The sequence below is a fragment of the Armigeres subalbatus genome, chromosome 3 (genome assembly GCF_024139115.2).
Source record: "Armigeres subalbatus isolate Guangzhou_Male chromosome 3, GZ_Asu_2, whole genome shotgun sequence".
NCBI classification, from domain to species: domain Eukaryota; kingdom Metazoa; phylum Arthropoda; class Insecta; order Diptera; family Culicidae; genus Armigeres; species Armigeres subalbatus.
Window position 1 is genome coordinate 255545645 of NC_085141.1, and position 26292 is coordinate 255571936.

Genomic DNA, 26292 nt, shown 5'->3' on the forward strand with positions numbered 1-26292 from the left:
CAATTTCTGGGGTAACTATTGTCAAGTCAATGGTTGATGGTGAGGTTCCTGGTGCCTTGATTAGTGTTGGGCTTCCGTCGTTTAATATTACAAGGTCTGTCATATCTATTAGGCTCGATAGTAGCTTACCTCTAGCACAGTCATTTTGTTTAGAATTCCAAATTTTATTGTGCGCGTTAAAGTCTCCTGCTAGTATAGTACATCTGTTCCAAAGGCTTATGTTATCTAAGAGTTTTTTAAGTGGTTCTTTGATTTCTTCATTTCTAATGGGGAGTGGGGGTATGTATATTGATATTATTATTATTTCATTAAGAGTATTCAGAGTTTTGATTGCAACTGCTTCTATGGGAGATAATTTCGGGAGTTTTATTTCTTCGTATCTAATGTTGTTTTTAACTAAAATGCCTACACCACCGTAGCCATTTGTTCTTAGAGATTTTATGAAATTGTATCCTGGAAATTTAAATTCCTCGTTTTGTTTCATCCATATTTCTTGCAAAACTGCTATATCTATACTATTTGTTGTGAGGAAGTGGTTGAGTATTTTTCGGGTTTCTACTGGTCTGATACTGGTTATGTTATGTTGTATGAATTTGAGATTCCGGTACCTGTCCATCTTGAATTGGGATTGGGTGACTAATTGGGTCTATCTTCACTTCCGGATTAGATATTGATTTCATCTGATTTACAATTTCTGTGAGCAATGTTTGGGCATCCTTAGATTTCTTTCCTGATTGTTTGAGTTGATTGTTAGTCGTAATCGTTTCCTGGATAGTCTTAATTTTGTCCATTATTGTGTCAAGGTTTAGTTGCTTAATTAGTTCGGTTTTGACTCGATTTACTATTTCCTCAATGTTTGCGATTTGGTTTACATTCTGATTTGTGATTACTTGTTTAGTTGCATTTGATGGTTTTGTGTGTAAGGGTTGTGTGCCGTTTCTGGATTTGATGGAAGAGTTGGAAAATCTTGGAGAGAGTTTAATGTTGGTTGTATCCTACCTTGTACTGTTTTGTTTCGGGGGAATTTGAGATTTGCTTCAGCGAAAGTAAGTTTTTCCCTAGCCATTACTTGAAGTATCATGTCCTGTCTTATTCTTTCTGGGCAATTCCTATCATTCGCTTTGTGATTCCCTTGGCAATGCACGCAATTTGGAGCATCCCAGCAAACTTCGCCTTCGTGATCCAACCCACATACAACGCATCTCGGTTTTGAACTCCTGCATGTCTTAACCCTGTGTCCAAACCTCCAACACCTAACACATAGTTTTACAGGAAAGATGTAGAAATCTACCTTCGCTACTATTCCGTAAATTGACACTTCTTCCGGAAGTTCTTGTCCTTCTACATATATTTTTATAGAATACGTTGGTACTAGCACACTTCTGCCTTCTATTTTGTTCATCTTGCAAATTCGCTCAACTTGAGTGACTTTCTTTTCCCTGCATAGATGTTTTCAAGATCTCGTCCGCTGTGATTGTTGGTGGAACGTTACGAATAACTCCTATCGTTTGTTTGAGCATATTTGGTATGTAGATGTTGAATTTGTAATTGTCTTTGAGTATTGTCGAGTTTAACAAAACTTCCGCGTCCCTTGGTTTGTTAAAAGAGATTCTGAACCTGCCATATCCCGCACTTTTGAGTTCCTTGTATTGTTTCACACCTGCATTGAACAACATTTTTGCTAACATCATGGGGTGAATCGGTTTGTCGTCTTTGTTTTGTCTCTCCATGAAAAAAACTGTATGTGTAGTATTTTTTTCCCACGCGTTCGACCCAGAATTCGTGTTCTTATTTTTCCCTTTCCGCTTTTGTTCATTTTTATCGTCTGTCATCTGGCTGTCTTGTTGCTGTGTGTGTGTCATGTTTGTTCGTCTTGTTTGTGTGTGTTCTTTTACCGTATCGTTTTTCTGTGTTAGTGTGTAATGAATTTCACTGTTTCCCGCGTCCGCCATATTGGCATCCGCAAAATCGTCTGGGCCTACCTGTTTTCCGCCATTTTCTTTTGAGCGTCCCATTTCTGTCTGAATGCGTTTTGGATCTATTTCGTTGTCTTTTTCATTGAGTTTCCGTTTGTGTCTTTCTTCATCTAACCTACCTTGGGAATTCGAGTGGAACTCGATTCCTATGTCATTGTCCACATCACTGTTCATCCACTATTTACACCACTTTTTCTCACTTAACTCTAACTTATATTTAAATTATCCTAACCAACACCACTTATGCTAATTAACTGGAGAAAACTAAAACTAATGGAATATATAAAAAAAAACGCGTCTGATATGATATTTACACTATCGGCATCCGAAAAATGAAAGATTAAACTTTGAAATTATTCCAAGAAACAATTTCGTATTCGCGATTGAACAAAAAATCAAGACTTAGCTTTTACTTTCCGCTCTGTCCACGTTGCTGGTTGGTGCGAGAATGGCCAATTTTCTTCTGCTGTGCGTCTTTGAGAGTGTTTTTGTTCGGGGTGGAAAATCGTGCCAGTCGCCGCTGATAATGCCGTTACCGGTTTTCGTGGCACCAACCACCGACAAAGGCGAATCGAAATAACACTGCCTGAAAAGCAAGAAGTGAAGTGAAGGTTTTTTCTTCTAGAACAACGGTCTGTGGTTACGTAGGAAAGTCAATAGAACGAGGAGATACAGTAGCTGAGTTTCGAATTCGGCAGAGCGGCGTCTGGAAGTAAGAGGGCCAGCCGGAAAACTAAGAGTGAGTGGATTTTATTTCTTTCATATTTTTGTTCAGGCTAAGTGGGATACCTACGAACCTTGTGTCTGAATTCGAATCGTGAGGGTCTTTCACGGTTCACCGCGAAGGGCCCGGTTTCCGGTTGAGGAAGAAAAGGTCGTCAACTTGAAGGGCTTCGCCGGATGCTGGTCCGGTTTATTATGCAAGGCATGGTCGCCGTTTGATGTGTATGAGGGCAAAGAGTCTAAGTTGACTTCTGGGTGAAATGATGTTTTATTCTAATGACAATGTGTGTATCTTTTCTTGTGTAGCTGAATACGACATCATTATAGCGGAAGCCACCCAACGATGTTCGCTTTGAATTCTTGTATTTTGTGAACGTTTCTTAGCTAAAAATATTCGCATAAGTACATTATCATGTACTATTTGGAACATAATCAAACTTATAAATATGCATTTTTAACCTACATATTTTTTAATTGTCTGTATTTTGAAGAAATCCAGCTGGGTTGATTTTTGACATACAGTTTCGCAGCATTTTACACTTTTCTCTCTTTGGGTATTCCCCCATATATACCGTGTTTGAGATGTTCGTAACAAAAGTAGAACTAAAACTATGTAGGATAGGTGAAAAAGTGTCAAAACAGTAGATAAGAAGATAGGAAAAACCGAAATTTTTCACATTTTGATGGAACATCTAACATTCTGGCGAGGCAAAGCGCCCTTGTGGGCGTATACTACGTACCTCCACGCACTTTCCATATCAGAATTCAGATTCGCCGACACGAGGTGCATTGTTCCCTAAAAGTTGCCAGATAAAAGGCAAGACATGAATTTTACGGCAACAAAATGTCACCACTTTTTGGAAATGTTAACTCGATATCTCTCCCTACGTTGATGGTTTCCTCAGTTCCTTCAATCTACATACATTTGGGCTTTCTACATCTCGATAACCTCCCTATCTCGACATCACGCTATATCAATGGGTTATGATCATATTTTGTTCAGGATTCACTTTCCTCATGTCGATATGTTCCAATTTTTAGGTTACCATATTTGGACAATAACAGACACATCAACAACAGAAAACGACATTGGTTTTGTTGTCGTTATTTATAGCAACGAGCTTTTTTGGATCTAGTAACCATTTCAACTTTCCTCCCATTCCTCGATATCTACCAATCTCGATGGTCCCTTTAATATCAAGATGTGGAGAGACGACTGTAATATCAATATAATTAAGATTTTCTACAATTTTAAGAAGGCATCGGCTAGCTATATTGGTTTACTGTTGCGTGAGGCAAAAATACCCGTGAAAATCGTTACAGCTAAGACATTACAGCAATTGCATATTGCCCCTTCTTCCCCTATGGCGTATCAATGCGGGGTTTCCTTCTGCAACGTCAGTAAATGCTTGCTTGCCAACGTGTTCTCGACCATCTACGGAGGAGCTCTGATTTATATTCTATCTCCATTGGCAAATTATGTATTCAATTTTTCGCAAGGGCAGCACCGTTGTATAATTGCGTAGTGGCAATCGTTTATTTCATAGAAGAGAAAATCCCATCGGCAATCAAATATTTTTGTTTTCATAAATTAAATTTTCCACAACAAACTTTACTCTGTGAGTCAGAATTGAGCTACTTCACTCTAAAAACAACTTTTAATGACTTCGTTTTGGAGCGGGTATTTATTTGTTGACTTTTTCTATAACTGAAATCACTCAAAATAAATCAAGCTACTTTGTGCCATGAGAATGAACAGAAGTTCGATGAGATATCTTTGTAACCTTGAGAAACAGTTTCAAAAACAATACTTAGATCAGAGTATCGAAAAATGATAAACGAAATCATTTAACTTTTCGAATCGTAATTCAATTATTGGTTTTTATTTTCCGTCGGCCCATATTCTTACGAGTGATAACCACCGACGCCAGGTGGACGACTCCACACCTTGACCCTGCGTTTCGTATCCATCAACACATGGGTCGAGCTTACGGCTTTATAATTTCCTAGCCGAGGAAAGGCGCAATCAGATATTTCTAGACAAACATTTCAATATTAATATTTTCCATGATCTGAGAAAACTCGGTTGTGATATTTGGTGGAAGAAAATAAATCTCAATTAAATTTTGAACGGTTTTTAAATCGTTATCAGACAAATAAAAAGTCGTAGAATTCGATAATAAGATGGTCTTCCTCTCAATTTTCTTGGATTTTTTACTATTTTTGTTACTTTGGAACTATTGCATTGAAACAATCAGTTGGGACCTGCACTCAAATCAAATTTGCATAGGACCTTAGGGCAACTGATGATAATGATGATGATGATGATGGTGGTCCCGCCACATACCCCTACAAAGGTTTGAGCTAGACGATTTATCTTTAAGATATTTAATTGTGATCAATTTAATCAGATTTTACAAAACAATAAACGATCCGATTATTTTCACAGATATAAACAACAATACAAATTATCATCGCTTCCAGCAAACAATATAAATAAGTAAGAATTTGAGTTCTACTGCAGCATCATCAGTAATACAGCGAGTCCGATACAAATATAAAACTTGTGACACCTCTCGCATGATGCCAAAAGTTTCGTCAGGAAGCGTGTACTCAAACCATTCTCACTAGTACCAATCATTTTACTGTACAAAGCTCGACAACATTCAAAACTTGTGTTACCTCTCCGTAGATACCAAAAGTTTCGAGAAAATCGCGTTCTATCTGAGAGCTCACTACTTTTCTTTTAGTATTTTTCAAACAGTTTCAAATATTTCAAATTGTAGTGAAAATACGAAAAAGTCATTTATACCTGTGTTACACGCGCGATTCTCAAACTTTCGTACACATAAAGAATAAAAGTTAAAACACATCAATAAATAAAATACCAATTAGGAAACGCCAATTTGGGAAAAAAAAACTGATGTTAACACTAGCATTAAGCGATTCGCATGAATTTGTAGGTGTTACAACCCTAGACTGTTGTATAAGAGTAGCATCTCCGTTGGAATCCGTTACCACAGAGGCACCAACAGTCCAATAGTCGAGATCTGTCCTGGCCACATGCTTGGGAATATGTCAGGGGAAAGAATTGACACCTATTAAAGAAATGTACCGAGGAGAACTCTACGACGCACTAAGGGGTGACTGGACCAAAATCCTAACCAAAATTATATTTCGGCGTTTTCTGGTAGGTTTTGCTTTTATGATGCAAAAACATAGTAACAATCGATTTTCGAACATTTTTACAGGTGCAAATTCACCTACCAGTGATAAATGACCTTTCTTGATATGTTCAAAAATGAAATTATAAACTGATACAGAATCGACAGCTCCATGACAGTTCATTTTTTCACTCACTTTTGTCCTTAATTCGCGTGGTAAACGTGAAAAATGAAAAATCTCGCGTAGCATTTGATAAGGGCTTATTACAGAAAGAAAAACATTAATCGATTTAAACCAAAACATTAGATTTTCAACTCCCATTTCACAAGTTTATTATATTTTTAGCAAAAAGAAATCTACTCAGAACGTACAATCAACACTGATTACTCACGCATAACATCAGTTGCATCAGTAAATTTGTAATTGATTAAACAAAAGTCTGACTATTGTTTTTGCACCCTTATGGGTCGTTCATAAACTTTTTGCTTAAATCATCTTCATCTTACAATAACATAGGATCGATTATTTTTGGAGAGGAAATGTTTCTTTCTATTTCCTGTTTTGGTCCTATGTACAAGGTTGCCTCAAGTGGTTTCTATTTAGCTTGAAATGGCACTTGCCCGTTTTATCCCCTACCCTATATTATTTCTTTGGTTCAACTTGTCTACATAATATCAACTATGATGTATTCAAGTTATATCGAGATTTACATATCTGTTGTCAATGCAATCGCCAAATTCAATACAATTGATATTTAGATTTTTCGAAATATTGGTTAGTGAGAAGGAGATGAAAGATAATGGAGCATGCGCTATGCTTTGTACAGATTTAAATGAGCAGCAGATGCCCCAAACTAACATTATTTTTGAGGGTTAGGTTACAAAATTGTATTAAAAAGTTTTTTTTAATCGGCTCCGTAACGCCCTACAGCATTTGAGCCTACCAAATGAACGAATGAATAACAAAAAACAGAGTATGTTACTATTGTATTCAATCATGTCTATGTGTCAAACGCCTCGAAAACCAGAAAAAGTTATCTGCGGAATTTTTCTGCCTATATACTGTTGAGAAGAGCAATGGCGGAAAATATGAAAACAACCTATTTTGAAGTTACTCGCAAATTCGTTTGCGGACGAGTGCGGATGATCTTTAACCCGCAATGGAAAGATGAAAACCTATATTTTCATGTGTGTACAACTACTTTTTTAATAATGAAGTTTGTTAAAAAATGTCAAAAACTCCATGTTATTTATGTTTATGAAATAATATCTTAATGTTAAATATAATTCATTTCAACTCATGGAGGTCCTAGGGCAATCTATAAATGATGGTTCAATCAAAGTTAATTGCCTATTTCCGGGGATTAAACCACCCGACTTGGACGTTAATTTACAATGTTATGAAAACTCATATGTGGATATGTACGTTATGTAGAAGATATTGATTTGGAAAATGTATTGGAGGTAACCACTTTCCCTTCGATGGGACTCGAACCCATGACCCTACAGTAGGGTCATGGGTTCGAGTCCCATCGAAGGGAAAGTGGTTACCTCCAATACATTTTCCAAATCAATATCTTCTACATAACGTACATATCCACATATGACTATAAATGATGTTTTGTGTACTATAAACCTAACATTATATGTGTTGTTTAGATTAGTCAGCAGTAATAACTGATTTTTGTCTTACGGCACGCTAAAAACCATCAAATAAACATGATTTTTGATAGGTTGTCATTAATACTAACAAGGAACAAACGTAAAAATTTCAATGACACATAATGGAGATAATATTGAAGAATATTCTAAAAATATAATACTATGCAAAAGTTCGAAAAACGAGAAAGGGTTTTTGGCCAGCCATTTGTTCTAGCTACTCCACCGTGCGACGTCGCATAGGTATCAGGTTTTACAACTGTTAGGAAGGTATAACAGTAGGAATCGTTTTGGTGGATTACGAAAAACAGAAAAAAAATACATGCAGAATAGAGAAAAAACGAACCTGCGATCGAGCCCACAACTTCTCCTGCTTATAGTGGGCTTCGTGGCCGTGCGGTTAGCGATCACCGAGCTTGTCTCAGATTTAGGAAACCGTTCTGGTGATGAGAAATCGATGCACATTATACCTATACTGCCGATGGAAGCATTACCGTCCCATGTCGATATGAAATCTATTTCAATGTGGACCAGTTTGCTTGCGGTGGCATATAATCAATTCTAAAATATTTAATTTGAACTTGAAAAGTTCTTGCAGAGAATACTCACATGAGAATTTTTGACGTAAACTACGTCTAAGGGGAAGACTTAGATACAGGGTGTAAAACCGAAATTTCCAAATTTGAGACCGTCACGAAATTAGGATAGATTTCAAACACTAATAGCGTCTTTATCTTTCGATGGATTTTCGACATTTGCTTATCAATCGATTCAGAAACTCTCCAGCAATTTGCCAATTCTATTGATACTATTGATTATCAACGTTAAACCATTTGAAAATGTTGTTTCTTTCCAAACTGGGTTGAAAATTCAATTCCGTTCATAAATCCCCAACACGGACATCAGATTGCATTAAGGTACGGGCCTTTTGATCCACTGCTTCGTTTTCCCTGTGTATAAAAAGCCCCGTGTTTCGCGTGCGCGCGTCATTTTCATTCTGGATGTCACGGCGAGCGGACCAGGGCGTCCAGAAGCGGTCCCAGTGACAACGGCTGTCTCAGCGGTGTGGTGGTGCGGATGATTTTTTTTCGGTCGGTGGTGGTGGCGGTCGTGGAAGCAGCAGCACATCATTTTCATCCGTGTCCCATCTTCGGCGGATCTGGCAATCGACGGCGTTCGTTGAGCCGAATCATCGGATGGTGGTCGTGCAGCCCAGTGGCTGCTGATAAGGCACATAAGTGGCAATTAATCGGTTCTTTTCAGGACCATCATTATATTTGGGAGGAAGGTTAAGTTGAAATAATTTTCCTAAAGTGCAACCGTTAGGAACTGGAAAATTCTTCGGTGAAATTTTCTAGCGTAATTCGGAGTTGTATGATTTTAGTGATTGAGAATGTTGATATTAGACGAACTTTCTTCAATTATTTGGCATCGGTAGCGGAATCATAGCATTAGTGCCGGTCCGAGCATAGGCTGTCATCGGAAGATTGCTACAGCAATTTATTCACTAATGTGGCGTTTGCAACGAGTTTCGAAGAAGACTAGTGTTGAAGTTTTCGCACATCCAAGACAATTGCATTGAAATTTGGTGAGAGAATTCCATTGCATATATTATTCATTTGCATCGAAACTACATATATGACACATTCCAGCGTAACGCGACACCATAAGGAGTCGACTTTCAGCAAGAAATTAGGCCCGCTTTCGAAAATTAACTTCAGGGACATATAATTAAACAGGTTTAAAATTATCCTCACTAAATTTCCTTTCTGATGGAATATTAATTTTAAGATTTTTCGCTTTGAATATGATTAATATAACGCGCTGCATTTCGTAACGCGACACCATCGCTGAAATGCACTTTTTTGCAATTGGCAATGCAAGTGCGTTTTTTAGCTCTGGTATAAGGTTTGGAATCTCGGTTTATTCCAAGCATTTCTCGTATACATTAATAGAAATGAGGCTGTGAGTTCAAATTACGGATAAAAACGGATATTATATGAAAAATTGCTGGATTGATTTAAAACCCGCCGCGTTACGCTGATCAACAAACAGTGTTCTGCAAATGGTGTCGCGTTACACGAACTTGTTTGCCGTTGAGGGAGTACATAATTTCAGTCGATCTCGATGCGGCATGTTGCATTTGACGTGGAATATTATCACATTATCTATCGTTGAATTTAGTTCGAGTTAGTGATCGCGATCTGGAGTTTCGGCTATTAAGGTTTTAGGGACTAACCGGCCCGAATTCGGTACTGAACCAAAACCGTTCACGTCACATATCCAGTTTTCAAAACAAAATCAATGCTAATGGGTTCACTGCTTTTTATATAAGTCACACCCAGGTATAATCAGGATCGGCTTTACAATACGCGGTCAGATGATCGATCCTCCTAGAAGTGAGTTGTGTTTTTACATTGAAAAGTTTTATGTTGCTTTTTTCTGCGTTAACCATTTTGAAATGATGACCCAAGCAAATCAGAAATGTTGAAGATGCACCTTTCTGTCGTTTTTTACTCTACGTTTCTACTGCAACGTGGTCTGTTTTCAACTTTTTATTTATACCCTTTCAAAGACATTGGTGTATGTTTCATGCCTCAACAAATATTCATTACAAGAGAGTGCACTACTTGCGTGCATTTTAAATCTTTACGTTCAAGAGTCAATACTTTAAGTAAAATGAGAATTGCCGATACCTCCCATTTAAATTACACGGTATGTCACGTGAGACGTGTCGGATTCGACAATTCTCGAGTCATTCAAGACGCATAATTGGCACAATTGTTGTATATTCAAGTTCAAAGTGAAATTCATTCGAATGTCTAATATAATATGTCTTTATTAAGGACATTACTCAAGGAAACCAAAATTAAATGCACTCGCGTTTACAAGGGCACCCCACTCAACAATAAAGCAACCCATAACTGCTATGTCCGTGAAATGTTAGAAGGAAACCGTGTTCAGGAGCAAATTGTTCGTTACGTATACTCTTATAAGTACCTGATGATGTTGAGTGCGAAGATGAGCGAGATGTTTAAAAGAATCGCACAATCTATTCAAACGAAAAATAGTTGAGCCCTAGTTTCAGGGAAGTTATTTATGGACGACCCTTATGAGTTCTATGAAACAACCAAATTTGCAATTTCAATTTTTCGTAACATTTCTTATATGGGAACTCATTTTTTTAGTATCAACAGTTACCAAATGACACACCCCGTTCCACCCCCTACTTTGTTACGCTATTCATGTACAAACCATAACATACAAAATACAAACTTTTTTTCATTTTATGATCCATTGTGATACTGTACACATATAGACGAATCCAAGTAAAAATAAGAAGAAGACACACGACGGTGTTAACTTTGACAGATCCTACAGCTCAGCATAGGGAGATCATTTTAAAATGCTTATAATAAATTCTAGACAAAATGTAGGGGAAAAGTGGTTAAAACCGACACCTTAATCAACTTTACAGTTTCCCAATCTATGAAGCAATTTTCCGGTCTAGAAATTTCATACAACCATACTTTGGCTCTTCATGCATCAGTCCATGAGGTCTCACGACAATATTTCTTGATAGAATTTGATGTATGATGAAAACGCGAACAGTCCATCTTCCAGCCCAAACAACTGAGGTGCGGGTAAGATCGACACCACATGAGGGTAAAACCGACACATCAAGTCGTTATGGAATCGAACATCAGAACAATTCTAAATGATGTTACAACATGATTGAAAATGTTTAACAATATTCATTTTGATATTTGTGTATGAAATTCATGTTTAGGGGTCACTCATAAACGATGGTTGAACTAAATTTTATATATTCAAAATCATCACCACATATCATATTTTATTTAGTTTCTTTAGTGGGTCAGGTGAAAAATATATAGAGTATAAGAATGTTAGTAACAAATTTACTAACTACTGTAAATATTGCCCTACCATTTAAATTTCACTTATTTTAAAAAGTTGTTTATAACGGCGATTTAAAATAAATGCGTATGGTCCAGTTATGACAAGAAATGAAAATGACTAGTTCCGTAGGTGACAAGCTACATGTTTACAGGGGTGAAAATGGATCACGAAAGAACAACACTTGAGAACGGATTGAACATATCTAAGAGCAGAATAAGCCTAAAAATACGGTTCTTCTTTGAGCGCTATTGTTATCCGACCTGCAGGTTTTCCTTGATGACTTAATATTACCCCCTAGACCTATTGTTACGTCCAATGATGATATGGTATGTAATCAGTCTATGATTAAGTTATATTCCCCGGCCCCTCGTTTTCCAATACTTGAATTATATTATGCGAATGACGAGTCTAATAAAACCGAAGTATTTCATGATTCGATGGCAGGTGTCGAATTTACCCCAACTGATAACATAATAATGATGAGATACATGTGGATGTTTATAATTAAAAAAGTTACCTATTTTTCCACAACATACACAAAATGATGTTCAATTATGGATCAGAGATGGATTAAATACTGAAAATCAACAAATTATTGTCGTAAAAGCTTATACACCGATGCCAAAATTTTACATAACTCATCTCCTCAATGGTGATCAATGCTAATTATATGTTTATTATGACTCTTACACGTCTCCACCAGGTACAAAATGACAAGAAATACAAGAAATCAAACGTTTATTCAAAGTGTGTCGAAATTCTGTCCGATAATCACTTGAAATCAGAGTTTTGAAGTGGTGTCGGTTTTACCCATAATTCCCCTAATTAAAATCTGATTGATGTATGATACGGAAAAAGTTCCGAACTGTATGATAGATACGTTTTTGGAAAAAAAATCAAAAAATTGAGATAATCTTCCAGATATGTAATTCGGAACTTTTTCCGTACCGTACATCAATCAGATTTTAATTACAGTTTGTCTAGAATTTATTATAAGCATTTTAAAATGATCTCCCTATGCTGAGCTGTAGGATCTGTCAAAGTTAACACCGTCGTGTGTCTTCTTCTTATTTTTACTTGGATTCGTCTATAGCATTAAGTATTTATAGCATTTATATTTATAGCATTAAGAAAATAAAGAAAAACATGTATATTGTATATGTACTAGTCTACGTCGGTTGACGAAATAATTAAATAAATAAATAAATAAACCGAAAGCCGTATATCCCTCATTCCAGAAGCACACTGAATTCGCGTAACGCGACACCATATTTTTGTACCTAGTGTAACTACATAAATAATGATCCGATTTTGGATCTTAATATATGAAAAGAAAGCTTTTGACGAGTACTAAGAGAATCCAAAATATTACTTTTCCAATGTGTGTACTTTTTGTATAGTATCAATAATACGACTATTTTCACCATTTCAATGTCACTGTATTAAAAGTATAAATATTACATGAAAACAAAAATGTTCGAAACAATACAATTGGTACAACAAAAATGTCATTAACAACTCTACTTAATCATGTATTCATTAATACATTTGAAGCCAAATAGGTGCGATGTCTTACGAAGTCTTTTTCTCATGAATTACTCATGATTACGAAGTCTTTTTCTCATGCTAAAAGTCTACTACTTTGATTGGCTGTTATACTATGTTCCCAAACCAATTTTCAGTGGAAAAATGTTTTTTCTTATAATTCAATATATATGTTTTCGTGTCCTATTGATACTGGACCTTAATTTTCAGTTTGAAATATTGGTCCTTTGGCGTAGAAGTGCGTGGAATGTGTCATATGATTATATACAAAAAAAAAACCATCAGGGCACCCGATTGAAGCGATTTGGATAGGAAGAGTGGAATCGCCAACTTCCTATTGTTAACATTTCGTGGATAAAGGGCGGGCTCTTCTCCCCATCTATTGGGTCAATCTGGGAAACGAGGGCTAGGTTATATTATTGTATGTACTAACTTTCTCCTGGAAGGAGATTCTCTATTCATCCCGTGGATTCGCATAAGTGTATCTGCTTATGGAACCACCCCACCCATTTTTGGTCCTTCATACAAGAGTTTGATGAAATACAAACAATAATATAATCATGATCAAATCATTTGTCAGATATGGCCAGTGCTATCGGCAGGTGCCTTGCTACAATAGATGGTAGTATCATCATCATCATCATCATCATCATCAATGTGGCGTTTGCAATGATTTGGATGTTGTCGGCACAACATGAAATTTTCCCGCGAGACTAATTTTGTATTTTTCCTGTTGATTGAAAAAGAAATCGGTTCCGAGATGAACTTTATTCAAAGCGCAACGCTAACGTCGGTAGTTGAATCCCAAGCAAGTATCGGAAGGAGACCATGCAAACAATTGATTCGCATTATGACTGAAAAAAGTTGTATGGCGTCAGTATTGATGTTCGCTACAAATTTTTTGACGTAAACTTCGTCTAAGGGGAAGACTCAGATACAGGGTTAAAAACGGAAATTTCCAAATTCGAGACTGTCACAAAAATTAGGATAGATTTCAAACGCTAATAGCGTCTTTATCTTATTTTCGACATTTGCTTATCAATCAATTCGGAAACCCTTCAGCAATTTGCCAATTCTATTGATACTATTGATTATCATTAAGGCTTAATTTTTTTTCTGCAACAAATATGATTTTAAAAAAGTATCACCAGCGCGTGCTTACTCGCAATCTACATGCTGATACATTTACAGTTACATCAAACAACTGAAAACCGAAATACGCCACTCCAAAATTACGAGGTGACAATGTTAGAAAGAGACAAAAGATAGGAAAAATAACACGGTGTGTAGTGCCTCCCCGAGTCACCTTAAGAGCCACTTTCATTGATGGTAGCCGATTGTTAGTACTTCATATCAAATATCATATCATATCATAGCATATCAAAGAATAATGTGGCCAAATTTCATAAAATTTGGTCAACAAAAACCCCCTTGACAATAATAGAACAAACCCTGCCAAAGCCGTCATTCCTCCTACATCATACAAGAAAATTTAAACTGAGCGCTGCTAATGTTAATGACGACGACCACGCGACCCACACCATCGCCGGGAATAAAATTTCCGGTAGGAGCTCCGCCGATGCCGAAGGTGGTACCACGGTCTGCTCTCCGCGACATCTCGAACGAAATGGCTCGCGCGCGCGGAAGAGCTGCTTTCTTGTAATCAATAAAGTTGAACCTGTAGCCACGCCCCTTTGGGGGGTGTGTGACGGTTACACAATATTTGCAGTCATACCGGACAACAAAGAGGCGGGACTAATGGGCCATCTTTATTGATTATAAGAAAACTGCTTTCCCCCGCGCGCGTGGCGTTTCATTTGAAATATCGAGGAGAGCGGTCCTAGCATCGGTTAAATCGATTACTTCCCAACGATTAATCGATTCAATAATCGACAAGAATCGAGAGTAATCGATTAATCGGGATTTTACGACAACTATTAGATTTCGATTAATTTTGATTCGATTACTACTCAAAGATGAATCGATTCAATAATCGTCAAGAATCGAGAGTAATCGATTAGTTACTAATCGATTAATCGAGATTTTACGACATCTCTAAGCATCGGCGAAGTTGCTGAGCAAATTTTATTCCAAATACATAATGGTTATTGGAAAAATCGGTTCTTCTCAGGGCTTCCATTCTATACAAAGGAAGATTGAAGCGAGGCGAACTTTTTTCAAAGTGCAAATTAACCACTTGGAGACGCCACAAAGTTGCCTGGCGTCCGTAGCAGAATCACGAGCGCGCGTCGGAGGGAGATGCTACAAATATGTATTCGAATGGATGGCTTCAGTGGCAGTCAAATTTAATTCTTTCAAGATTCTTATTTGGTTTTGTTATTGCAGCCAATGGCGTGGGTCGTGTGGTCGTTAGTGATTCGAAATATGCATTATAGGGAATTAATCGATTCTTCTCAGGGCCACCATTTTAAACATAGGAAGATTGAGGCAAGACGAATTTGTTCAAAGTACGACGTCGTAGCCGAATTACGTTGCCGTTCATAGCAGAATAACGAGCGCGTATTGTAGAGAGCTGCTGCAAATATGTATTCATGCACTGGCACTAGATTCTTCATTTCACCAAACTGTTTTACGTAGTTTACATCGGGCGGTCGTGTCTTGTACACAACCCTTATGATTTTTTTTACCAGTTCATTGATTTGGTAGGCTCAGTCGTGTATGACAATTTTCTCAAGTATGCTCATCCGGGCGTTTGACGTTGAAAACGGTTTTGCGTGGCGTCACGCTAGATTTTGGTTTGTTAGGGAGCATTTTTCGGATGGCCAGAGTTTCGTGGTATACGGTACAGAGAAACAGAAGTAATAAAGACTTCATCAAGCTAAGCTACACACAAATAACAAACGTGGTTTTACAGAAAGTTTTACACTTTACTTTTAAAAAGTGCTTCGTTTTTTTTTTTAAACTGAAAGTGAAATACGTCTCATTCAAAATTACTTTTTGTTTTAAAAGTGTTTTTTCTTCTGTTCTCAACGACAAATAAAAAGTTCTCTCATTCCACCTAAAAATTATTTATCTGTCAACACAACAATACATCTATCTGTTTATTTTCCTCGTAGTGCATGACAGCGGCAAATGAAAACAAAACATTGGCAAAGAAACCAACATACGCCACAGGCACAGCTGCTTTCGATAAATTTGATAAATTTTGATAGTCGCAGCTTTGTTGTGGTGTTCGCGCCGTTTTTATTACTTTATATTGTGTGCAGTGACAAGAATAAATGAAATCCCTGAGCTGGTATTCCGAAACGAAGAGGTAATTCAAATGTTTAAGTAAAACGATGTAAATACTACCAATGTGCACCAATTCTGATTCCTCAAAAACGCCACCCAATTCTGGTGCTTCGCTAGCGTGAATGAATTTGTACGCTGATTTATTTTGTTAACATTGAGATGACGATTTTCATGCGAGACTTTTGTTTTTGATTTTCTTCACAGATTTACTTTGATATTTTTGACGGGAAGTAGAACTATGGCATGTTTAAAAAAAGCACCTAGTGGCACCCAGTGAGTGGTTTCAATCGAGCTGCGATGACTGGTTCTCGGGCTGGTTTAGGTGCTAGGTGGACACGACAGCCAAGGACATCTTGTTGCATGCTTGTTTTTAAACCAACCCAGATGAATAAATATTGATAAAATAAGAAAAACCTTATATGGAAGCACTGGCACTTATCCATATTCGTTTTGATCGCAGCAAATTGAATTCGACGGAGATTTGTTTCCATTGTCTCCTATTGAAAATTGGCCGAGTCGGACTATGGGCTCTGATGTTATGGCCTAAATACTTTATATGCAAAAACGCCTATAAACAATCACACTTGTCTGACACTTTTAAACCGATCCGCTTGCAACAAGTTGCGGTTGATGGGGATTCTTACAATTATTTTAAATGCATGTAAATATGGATCCTCAGTCCCCTATCAGTGACATTTTTTACCAGTGTCAATTGCATTCACACCTTCAAAGTGGATATCAAGGTTTATATTTTGGACTATGTACCTGGGTGCTTTTGTTATTGGCAGTCAATTTCTAACTGAACAACGGAATGAAGAGCTGGACACCGTAACCAGAAGTTACGGTTATAATGATTGGAAAATCTAGCTGAGCATATTCTTGATTATATTGTCACAATTGAATCCTTCCTATTAATGTAAATTCATCATTAAATTCAAATGATTCTTGCTGCCTGCGCCATTGGTAATTTTCTTTAAACAGCAATTAATTTAAGAACTGCTAACTTCGTTCCCGTTATTCAATTTCTCTGCCTGCCTTTAAGCATCAGTATAATCCGGAAGCTTTGTGCTGAACGAACATAAATACCGGGATATTGGATAACTTTTTTTGAAAGTCTTCTTGTAGATTTTCGCGGCACTGACAGTGGGGGAAAATAATAATCTCTCACCATGCCTTTTTTCTTTCCCGAAAAATAATTTCTTGGCGAAAATATGCATGTGAGTGAGCATCTTCTGCTCGTGAATATAAGTGAGCATTACGATCGCTGGTAGCAGTCATTCAAAAAACTCTTTCAGTTTCCTGGACATACTGCTAAAAAAAATCAGTCTCAGTGGTTCAGATTTACTGGATGGTATTGCTTCATCCGTTTTTCTACACTCAATTCCACGCACCAAAAGCAGAAAAAGCTTGGAAGTAAAGGTTTAACAGCTAAATACGGCAATCTCATCTCATCACTTGCTTCCCATACTGTCAGACTGACAAGCCGGTTCACGTTTTCTTTTATCAGAGATCACCTAAAATACGTGTTATATTTCCCCACAGATTTGTAAGGACGTGGCCGTGGCTTTTGTTGATGAATGAAATACACAATTACAATGAAAGTTGCAATGTAAAAATGGTGAATCAATCTTAGCAGCGGATCATATGATTTAGTATGCGCTTTCATATATAGCTTCGAAAACATGCCATACTGGCCCTAATTTGCCCCAGTGTACCTTAATAAATATAGAATCAATGTAAAATATGACGTGGAATATTCAACAGCTTTTCAAACCCCCAAAACACGAAAAAAATTCAGCTGAAAAAAAATGTCCATATAATCGAGGGTCCATATAATCGAGGTATACCTGTAGTGAGTTTAATTCACCCAACCTCGAACTTCCGTACGGGAAGCCAAAATTGAGTAAGTATGGTCGAAGTAGTTTGCCTTTACTTCCATGTTAAAAAAGTACCCAACGGAAAATTTATTGACCCAAATGTAAGTTTAATTCACTCAATTTCGATATGTATCAGGTAATAAAACTCAAAATTGGCTTCCCGTATTGAACTGGCGTCGTTAGATTATTTGGCTCTTTTGTTTTTGACAACAAAATAAAGAGTGGACGAAAGAGAAGAAAAAATTTAACTCAAAAGCAAGTTTAAAAATATTCAATTTTGGGTACTTTTTTTCTTCCGTGAAGGCTTTGCTCCGATTCGCGAATTAAAATCAAATTTAACTTAAAAGTGACAGTTTGGAAATTATGAAATCCCCCGCTTATAAGAATGGCTGGTGCTACCCAGCAAGACCAACAAAACATCTATCAAAAATGATTCAACGTATGTCAAAAGTAATCTTGCTCTGCGAGCAGGGTTATTTCAAAATTTTCAACATGTCACTTTCAAGTGTAATTCGATTTTAATTCACGAATCGGACCAAAGCCTTAAGTTGAATTTGGATTAAAACTTAAACTCATGGATCCGTTTGAGCATAGATAACATGTTATTTCAGCGTGCGTTGACATCAGCCACTAATTCAATTTTTTTTTTCCGAATTCAGAACGGACGTATTTTTGCAGTAGGGACACGGCAGGTATTTCCGTCCATCGTCATAGGGGCTAAAATCAATGAAACCAACGTCATTTTGCTAGAACTCCACTATAGTAGAACGTTTCGCCTAAGCTTACGATTGGGTACGGATGAATTTGGCAAAAAGGTTCTATTTTATTGATTTTTGAGACTACGACGATAAGACGAAAATGCCTGCCTTAACCCTAGATCGTTTTCACAGGTTTTCACAGGTGATCTCCCAAAAAGAACTGCTACGGCTCGTACCTTTTTCATGATTTCATACATTGCGGGAAAGTTTTCGATGATGTCAACAATGTTCATTGAAGAAAACAGTCATTCACAGTTCGACAGATGGCTAAGAGAATTGAAGCAACAGGTATACTATATATAACTAGTTTATGTGTGAACGCAGTAGCGCCCGTGGTAAATGTTTTTACTTTCAATTTTTTTTTTCAAGAAATCAAAATTTTCAACGTTTGTTGTCTGTGATTTTTTTCATCAAATGCTGTGTCTGGCTGTCTAAGGTTGTCACTGGTTTTGTTTTCTGCATCTGATAGTCAAAAAGAATTGAAGTGTCAAATATTTTATTTTTTGTGTGAGAACCTCCCCGCGTGCTGCGTCTGGTTGGCTAGTCACCGGACAGACAAACAGAGTTATTATATATATGATATGATAGCCCTGTTTGTCTGTCCGGTGACTAGCCAACCAGACGCAGCACGCGGGGAAATTCTCACAAAAAATAAAATATTTGACACTTCAATTCTTTTTTACTATCAGATGCAGAAAACAAAGCCAGTGACAACCTTAGACAACCAGACACAGCATTTGATGAAAAAAAAAATCACAGACAACAGACGTTGAAAATTTTGATTTTTTTTTAATGCATGAATTAATGAACCGTTTATATTAAAAAAAAAACGCTTGCGCTACTGCGTCTACAAATAAACTAGTGAATAATAAGGATGTTGATCGATTTTTGTCGTAGCGTGAACGTCGTCAATGAAGCTTACTTGGGCAAAGTTACTCATGCTAAAAGCACGCATTGTTGTGTTTTTGCACGATGAGTCTTCACTGCTTGTAAACGAATATTTGTCCCATCTATGCTAGACTTCATATTTATATAGGACAGATAAGCGATTACAAGCAGTTGTTGTTGTTATTGTTGTCGTGGCCAGTCCATCTCATCGAGAGTCCATTGTTTCCCTTTGTCCATGTCGTGTATCCAATGATCGTTTCATTGTGCAGTTGCCATTTATCCGGGTAACGTTGGAGGAATGCCTCCGAGAAGAACAAGTTTAGCTCCCTCCCCGGAACTACAATTTCTTGTTGAACCTTTGAGTAACCTGAGTTGGAAAATTCGTAGTTTTTCCGGAAAATTGAACTTTTTTGCACAAGTAATTTGAGTTGTGTCAACAGTTTACAGCATAAAAATACTTAGGAACACGGCAGGTATTTCCATCCATCGTCATAGGGGCTAAAACCATCGAAAGCAAAGTCCATTTGCTAGAACTCCACTATAGCAGAACGTATCTCCTGAGCTAACAATTTGATACGGATGAGTTTGTCAAAAAAGTGTCTCTTTAATTGGTTTTCGAGACTATGACGAAAAGACGAAAATGCCTGCCTTAACCCTAGGTCACTGCTTTAAATTTTTCGTAATTCGCGAGAAAATTTGCTGGGTGGTAAATTTGTATGCACCTTGCGGCATTCCCGAAGTATCCTGGAAAATCCCGAGAAAAAGGTTCACGTTGTTTTTCACACATTTCAAATAAGATCAAATTCCTGATGTAGGAATTATCGCGAACATTTAAATCAGTTTGGTCGAAATAGTTGATTTAAAATCAGCGTAACGCCACTCTCCCATATAAATTGTTCATAGCGCAAACCCACGAGACGGTGGCCTTAAATTGTGAATATAAAATAGATGTTTGTGCCAAATAATAAAATTTGATGTTCGACGGGTCTGCAAGTGTACAATAAATGCATAATCAAATTAGGAATTCGATGTGGACGATATATACATTGGAAAATTAATATGAATTGAACTTTTCAACTCTACTGGTTATACTATCTAAGGATCTAATAAATTTACCGATCATTATGATACAATACCAAGAAGACATCAATCTCGTTATAGTCGACAAATTTTACAGCAGAGTGGAATTTCATAAAACGAAGTTGGATACATTCCCAGCAAAAATGAAATACGTAGAAGCCGAATGATACGTTGCTTCAAATGCTAAAATAATGTCAATAGTTTCAATTTCAAAAGGCAAAACGGCGCACCCATATATGCACAAATAATCTGCCAGGATTTTTCAATCCTATTCGCGGAAAACTAATTCACCAGAGGCTTAACATCGAATGGATCGACATTCATCACTTTTTCTGTATCCAGGCTATCGATGGAACGCACTTTCTATCAATTTTGTTCAGACATGCAACAAACACACGCACTGTTACCGGAACTGGTGCGCATAGAATGAGGCATTTTTTTATCGCTCCCCCACATATCGATATCGATTTCATTCTTTGAACAAATATTTTTTCAGCCAGATTAATGCGACCGCGCGTGAATGGCAAAAATTATTTCGGGAAAAACCGGGACGTTTTTGTTGTCGGGGCTCCGTTTGCCGAACAGAGGTAGGAACATTTATAGGAAAAAGGACAACCAATTTTTACTTCCGCGAGCGATTTCAATTGAACAACACTGGATGGATGGGGGGATTTTTCGATTTCCAACTTGTATAAACGGCGATTGCTGTAGCCGTAGTGATGTGATATGTTGTTCCTGCTGATGATTATTAGAATAGTGGAACATTTTTTTATGCATGGATTTAGTTGCTTTGTAAGCTCTTGGGTCATGATGCAAGCCTGAGTGCTGTTCAAACAAATTTGAAATTTTCCTGGAATGAAGTTGATGACTGGAAAAAACATTTTTGTTCACATGGCATGGGCGTAGCCAGGATTTCGATAAGGGGGGGCCAAATTTTTTAGGTCTTCTGAATCGTTGTTTTATAGTAGTTTTATAAAAACACATGAATATTAGTGCTTGGTACTTTTTCCTTCTAAGCTCCAAACACTTTGAAACCAAATCCACAACCAACAGTAAAGGCTGAATCTCAACAGCGCGTTGCGCGTCAGCGTTCTGTACTAAAACGTAATGCCAATAAACCAATAAACGCCAATTGCACCGTGGAATTCCTAAGAATATTCCGTGAAAATTCCGCAGAATTGCCAATAAACATTCCTGAGAATTCCGCGAAAAATCTTCGAACTTCCTGTGTAAATTCCATATTTTTTTCCGTGAAAGTTTCGAATAATTTCTTGTGAAAATTTCAAAGAATTTCTCCAGAAATTCCACCGAAAATTTATACAGAAATTATACCGAAAATGAAATCAACAATGGAATTTTTGGAGGAGTTCCTAGATTAATTCCCAAAGATATCCAGAAAGAATTCCGGTGGAAACTTCAAGATTTCCACTGGACATCCTGCAGAAGTTCCTTCGAAAATTCCTCCGGGAATTCTTCCAGGAGTTCAACTTGCAGATCCTCCAAGAATTCCTCCGAGAATTATTCTGGTAGTTCTATCGGCAGTTCCTACGGGGGCTCTCTGAAAATTCTTCCGGGAATTTCTCCAGAATTTCCTCCGGGAATTATACAGAAATCCCTCCAGAAGCTCCTCCGAGAATTTCTCTGGGAGCTCTTCAAGGAATTCTCCGGGAGGTCCTCTGATGATGATGATGGTCCTGCTACACACCCCTACAAAGGTTTCAGCTAGATGAGATTTGTCTATAAGATGAATTCTCCAAGATTTTTTCCGAGAAGTCTTCTGGTAGATTCACTGGCAGTTTCTCCGGAGGTTCATTTAAAAAATCTCCCGGGAGTTTCTTTAGAAATTCCTCCGGGTAGGTCTTCCAGGAGATCATTCAGGATTTTTTCAGGAAATCATTTAGGCTTTCTTCAGAAAATTAGCTGGAAATTCCTTCCGATAGTTTTTCTGGGAGTTCCTCCGGGAGGTCCTCTAGGAATTCTTCTAGGAGTTTCTCCTGAAATTCCTCCGGGAGTTCTTACGGGAGCTCCTCCGGCAGTTCCTACGTGAATTCCTCCGGGAGATCCACCAGCAGTTTTATGAGCATTTCTCCGGGAGTTTCACCGGCAGTTCCTTTGAGAAGGAACTTCCGGAGTAATTTCCGGAGGAACTCCCAGAGGAATTTCTGTAGGAATTCCCGGAGAAAGTATCAGAGGAATTTTCGGAAGAACTGCCAGAGGAACTTGAATTTATTGAAGAACTACAGGAAGAATTTTCGGAGGAAATCCTGGAGGAACTCTCGTAAGAACTTCTGGATGAATTCCAGGACAAACTCCTGCAAGAATTCTTAAAGGACCTCCCGGAGGAGCTCCCAGAGAAATTTTCCGAGGAACTTCTGAAGGAATTTGTAGATAAATTCCCAAAGAAAGCCTTAATGAACTCCTGAAAGAAAGTCTGAATGAATTTCCGGAGGAACTACTAGTGGAACTCCCGGAGAAATTTTCAGAGGATCAGCCGATGGAATACCCGGATTTGAATTTCTAGAGGAACTTCCGAAATCCCATTTCCCTTGAAATTCCTGCCAAATATCCTCAAAAAATCCCCTGTAAAGTTCCTGGAGAGATTACTAGAGGAACTTTTGGAAAAACTCCTGGGGGAGCTCCCGGAGGAACTCCCACAAGCACTTCCAGAGGAATTCTCACAAGGTAGTACTGAAATAATTATTGGAGAAGTTCATGAAGGAATTCCTGGAGAAATATCAGAAGGAATTACCGAAAAAATACCAGGAGGAATTAATGCAGAAATTACCAGATGAAATCCAGAAAGTATTCCCAGATGAATTGCTGTTCTTTGTTTGTTCTGAAGAAATTCCTGGAAGAACTCTTGGAAGATATCTTGGAGGAACTCTAACATTAATTTCCGAATGAAATTCTGGAATAAATTCCGAGTGAAGTCCGGAAAGAATTCTAGAACAATTCCGCGGAAAAAAATCTGGAGAAATTCCTGAAGGAAGAGAAAAATTTCCGAAATACTTGGACGAATTCTTGGAGAAATTCCTAAAGAAATTTCTAGAGGAATTCTTGAAGGATATTCTGAAATAACTGCGGAAAGAATTCCAAAATGTAATTCTAGAGGATTTCGCTATTGAATTTATAAAGGTATTCCCGGAAAAAGTCCTGGAAGTTAAGGCTTCCTTACACCTCGGGAAAATTTTCCGCCGGATTTTGGTCCCCGTGCATTTTAAATGGGGCCGGGATTTTGATTTTCCATGCCCAAATCCAGAAAACATCGCATATGCAAAAATACATGGGGAAAAAATCCGCGGATCAAATTCCCGAGGTGTGAGGCTACCTTTATCCCGGAGGAATTTAAGGAAGAGTTCCTGGAGGAATACCCAAAGCAGTTTCTTATAGATTAGCAGATGAAATTATGGAGCGAAATCGGAGGATTTCCGTCATAAATTACTGAAGAAACTTCTAGTGGAATTTTGGGAGGAAATTCCGTATGTATTCTTGGAGGAACTCTAGAATTCATTGCTGAAGGAAATGTCGCAGATTTTCCTGGAAGAATAGCCGAAGAAATGTCTAGAAGTAAAACTTGAAGGGAAGAAAAGAAATCTTCAAGAAACTTCCACATGAATTTCCTAAAACAAAATTAGTTGGGGGTTTCTAGATAAGGAGAAATTACAATTACAGGAGAAGGATTTTCAAACGATTTTCAGAGGAATTTGTGGATAATTTTCCGGAATTTAGAAGTTCCCAGGGGAGCTTCTAGAAGGATTTCTAGGAGAATTCTTGAGCCCGAAATGTTACGAGTTGTTTTGAAATTTCATATAGTATGGATCATGGATACCCTTATAAGTTTTTTGGGAATCTTTTGAATTTCAAAAACCTATTTCTGAATATGATTGGATCGTAAAGTGCACATGTTTAAGCGAATTCATTTCAGTACCCGTTCAATCTTTCCACCATTTAGGGGGGGGGGCGACGGCCCCCCCTGCCCCCCTCTGGCTACGCCCATGTCACATGGTATTTTATTGCTATAGCTTCAGAGATCAAAAGACAAAAGTAGGAAAATTAGGAATCAGTCGAAGTTGAAAATCTCGTTAAGGTGTCTCCAGAAGTCATGCCTTTGACAAAGATTTCTTGCATTCCTGTCCATAATTTTTGGATTTCTATGTGGAATTCTTGTATTTCCTATAAACTCTGGAAAAGTTTTATTTTCTTCGGAATACAAGGAGGTACGTTTTTTCACGGGTGATTGATGCAAATTATCTGCGTTACCTCACCTCAATGTCCTACTCAGTAAATCAGTGCGATAAGACCTTTATTACAGGACAAGTTTTCAACTCAATCTTAATAGTAGTTTGTGCAACTAGTTGCAAAAAGATGATTTTTTCAGCACGAGTTGTACGTTTATCCAACGAGGCTTGCCGAGTTGGGTAAATACTACGAGTGCTGAAAAAATCGAGTTTTGCAACGAGTTGCACACGCTATTTTTTGCAATGACGAAAAATGGGCTTTAATATGATAAATCTATACCAAAATTGTACAATCGAATTTACTCCACATGATCATTCATGCCAATAAAATATGTTGTGGGAGAGAACAATAAGATTCCATTTTATCGTGCCAAATTGCATAGCTTGAAGAGCTATGAAGCTATGAAAGCAATTGCCTTTGGAAAATTGTGATGTTATGTAAAACAAACCATTTCATTTATTACGAGACGCTTAGAGTACACTATTTAAACACTCACCCAAACTAATTCAGCTAAATGTAGTCATGTAACTACTGTCCCAATCTAGGTTTTTAGTTATAGCACCCAAATGAGTGGTATAATGAATATTATGCAACCCATTTGAGTTGCATAATGGTCATTAAAGCATCCATTCTGTTGGTATGGAAAAGTAGGCCGTTTTATCACTCAAATGACAACTGTAAACCAGGTATTATGATCAGGAATTGCAAAAAATATGTTTTTGCAATTCCTGATCATAATACCTGGTTTACAGTTCGTCTTTGAATGCAAAAATGGCCTACTTTTCCATACCAACCAAATGGGTGCTTTAATGACCATTATGCAACTCAAATGGGTTGCATAATATCCATTATAGCACTCATTTGGGTGCTATAATGAAAAACCAACATGAGAACAGTAGTTACATGACTTCATTTTGCTGAATTTGTTTGGGTAAGTGTTCAAATAGTGTATTCTCTGCGTCGCGTCATAAATTAAATATTTTGGTGGACATGAAATCATAATTTTCCAAATGGTAGTTCATCTATCGCTTCGTGGTTTGAAGAGCTATGCAGTGTGGTACGATAACATAGAATCTGATAGTTCTCTGCAGCAACATGATTTATTCGCAAGAATGATCATGTGGAGTAAATAAAACTGTAAAATTTGGTACATTTTTACCATACTGAAGCTCATTTTTCGTCATTGCAAAAAATAGCGTGTGCAACTCGT

The 26292-nt window shown here is 37.5% G+C and overlaps 1 protein-coding gene across 1 annotated transcript in view; it reads left to right on the forward strand.

Annotated features, from left to right (window-relative positions):
* Positions 1–2510: 2510 nt before the first annotated feature.
* LOC134222420 (uncharacterized) overlaps positions 2511–26292 on the forward strand; it is a 368754-nt gene continuing 344972 nt past the window's right edge. The window contains exon 1 of the mRNA XM_062701570.1: positions 2511–2715. The gene's annotated coding sequence lies outside the window, so the exon portion shown is untranslated. The remainder of the gene's footprint in view (positions 2716–26292) is intronic.